The sequence below is a fragment of the Alexandromys fortis genome, unplaced genomic scaffold (genome assembly GCF_014885135.2).
Source record: "Alexandromys fortis isolate MF-2015 unplaced genomic scaffold, M_Fortis_MF-2015_v1.1 scaffold_163, whole genome shotgun sequence".
Taxonomy (NCBI): domain Eukaryota; kingdom Metazoa; phylum Chordata; class Mammalia; order Rodentia; family Cricetidae; genus Alexandromys; species Alexandromys fortis.
The window spans coordinates 3,277,068-3,280,476 of NW_026068085.1; positions in this window are offsets into that span (position 1 = coordinate 3,277,068).

Genomic DNA, 3,409 nt, shown 5'->3' on the forward strand with positions numbered 1-3,409 from the left:
GGGAAAAGGGAGATGAGGAGGGAAATGGGAGGTGGGGAGGAGGCAGAATTTTTTTTCAATAAAAAATTATATTACAAAAAAATTAAAAAATAAAATAAAATTCAGATAAACTAGTTTTCTATGTTATTTGCTGAAGGTGAAGACAGTGGTCTTACACAGAAGTATTGCTTGGAGAGCTGTTAATTTGCTTGCTGTGCAAGTTTGATGGCCTGTGTTCTATCATCAGAAAAAGATGGATGTGCACATCTACAATCCCAGAACTTCTACACTGAGTTGCCAGGTGAAGATAGGGGAATTACCCTCAAATTCATGGGCCAGATACACAGGAATAGAAAGCATGGCAGAAACAAGAGAAGTCTTTTTTCATAAACAGGCTCAAAAGTTGTCATTAGACCTCCACATGTGCACAGTGGCACACATATACCTGCATTTACATACATACATCAAACAAAACACACAAAGAGAGACACATACAGACATTATCACAATATTCAGGCTCCTAAGATCTATCCACCAATAAATTGATTCAGACTGAGTTGTCTGTTTTATTTAAGGGTGTGGGATTTTGATGATGTTGAAGGTGGAATTACAGGTGAAGATAGGAGGGAATGGTGGTTATTAACTGGGGGAACTTTGTATTTTAGCATTTTGTACATCAGCGAACAGTTCACAAAGTCCTATGAGAGAAGAGACTCAACTTGAGGAAGTAGAGTCACCAAGGAGAGAGACAGCAGGATTCCAAAGACATCAGCTCCTATTTAAATCCTGTATACCACTGGACTATTAAATGAAACAAGAGGCTCCCTTCTTTAATGAAGTCACTTTGAATTGGACTTTATGATACCTTTAACTGGATAATACCAGCTGGTACAGTTCTCCATAGTTGTTGAGTAAACACCCAAATGGAAGACTGACAAGTGTGGGAGTGAAGAGCACGTACAGTAGAACACGCTGGCCCCCTGCCCCAAAACCCCCCGGCCATATTCCAAAGACATCCTGTTAGATTTGTACCAGTGGTTTCCATTCCTGGGGACTGTACTGTGAATTGTGCTATCCTCTTTTCAAGGTGTACAAGAAAAACCATCTGGGTTTTGATGACTCAGAGTTAAATTTGGGCCCTGCTATATATGGTATAATTTAATTCATGTAATTCAAGTAACATTTAAATTAATTTTATTAGAAGTTTTATTCTATGAAAGAACTCACTTAACACAGTCAACGCATATTCTGCTCAGTGTAAGCCTCTCTGAAATCTTTGAAGCAATGCGTTGTGATTCTTTGAAGCAATGTGTTGCAATTCTTGCTCTGTCTCTACACACAAGCTTGAGTTTGATCGTTTCCACCTTCTTTGCCTTCCTTTCCTTCTTGTATCTAGGTCTGCATATATGTTTGCTTAGTGCTATGAAAGAATCATGACCTTTCGTTGCGTTCAAGTTTTGTACTATTCTTCTTCAGTATGACTTATTTTAGGATTTACCTTAGAATTTCTTTCAATTTATTCTTATCTTAAAATTTCTTTCTCTTGTAATTCTGTAAATGGGGATCAAAGTTTTAAAGTGACTGTTTTGGTTTGATTAGTATAGACCTAGCTTACACAATAATGCTTAGAAAAAGTGACTTGTTCTTCCTGTATCTGCAAAGGGAGAACACGTGTTGCTATTTAGAAACAGAAACTGTCAGTTTGCGAACATTTACCTCTGAGGCATGTTCTATAGTTATTTGTAAGTGTTCAGTAACATTCTGAAGGTCTTGTATTCGCAGCAAACAGAGGTGATTCCCACATCAAAGATACACTATAGAAGAATTTCTGGTGGTCAGACCAAAGCCAGCATTCCTCTGGAATTTGTGAACAGGTTTCTGTACTCCAAAAAAGAGTCATTTCCTTGCATCTGGCAACATGATTTTCCATTCACTATACCTGTGTTGCATACTGAAGCCCATGCTGGTCACTAGGCTAACTCAGTCCCTACTCATACATATTTGTCATACATTTCAAAGTCCTTTGATCACCTCCTGGTTTCCCCTTCGCAACTTACTCATCTTCTTTATAATTTACAAGACATGTCCACTCTTCACTTTCTTTTCTCTCTCACAGACAGCCCTGACCATGTACACTCTGTTTCTTTTTTTTCCTCTGCTTTGGAGTTTTCTAGATGCCTCTGGATATTTTCTCTTTCTTATTCACAATAAAACAACTCTCTGGCTAATAATAGAGCATCCAGTTTGGCAGTTTCTTTACTGTTGTCCCTTTCATACAACAAGAAATTGGAACAAGGGATGAAAAGTTAGTTCTTTATGCCTCTATGGTCGGCTTGCCCTGGTAAACAGACATGTCACTCATGTGACTCCTCTTACCCCTCAGAGTATAAACTGGCTGGTGCTGTGAATAAAGTTAGCTATGGCATGAGACTTTAGTCTGCTTCCCTTATTGGCTCCGTTCTCCTAGGTCCCACTAGGTCTAGACTGGTAGATAATTCTGGATCTAGTCAAGTTGACTAGTGTGTACTGTTTTGTTTAATGCACAAAAGTTGAAGATTTACATTAAAAAGTAAAGTGGAGTTGATCAGAAAGACCTCCTGAAGGGAAAGGAACTTATAACACATTTAAAAGAGATTCCAAGCCATTACTTTTCAGAGAGAAAAATAGGAAGCGTTTTAAAAGCTTTTTAGAGATTCTAGATCCAGTCAAGTGACTAGTACTAGTATGTACTAACTGTCACATTGTACCAAATAATTGAAGGGTCCCAATTTTTTAAGCTTATCTTGTCATCTCTGAATATTTTAGTCTAGTAATCAAAAATACACTAATATAAGCCTAATATTCATTCAGATAAAGATTATTTCTTTCATTGAAACAAGAGCCTGTATGTAGTACTTGCTAAAATGTAATAGAAATTTAAAAGACAAAAGGATCTTCAATGAAACCAAAACAGGAAAAGCCTTGCAAGCAGTGACACATAAAGCAGAATTCTCATTTTAAAACACTAAACGAAGAAAAATTATATACAAAATATTTGTAATAGTTTATATAATTTATATGCAATAGATGCATGCACATATATACATACATACATATGTACATAAGTACATACATACAATACACCCAGCTAATAATATTGTAAATGTTAATAGTGACCTATTTAAATAATGATATTACAGAAGATCTTATTTTTCAACAATTAACAATTGTTATTTTTAAATGAAGTAGAAAATAAATTAAAACAATGTATCTACCTACGAGGAGTTAGTCTGTTCTAAGCAGAAAACTAGTCAACATGCAAAACACTGACCAGGTTGTGTCTTCCATACAAGCCTGCTAAGTTTCGGGTCTGTTAGAACTTTTTTTTCACACCGCTGTCTCCCCACAAAAGACAGCAAATAGGTTTGCACATGCCTGTGTTTTCTTCTCT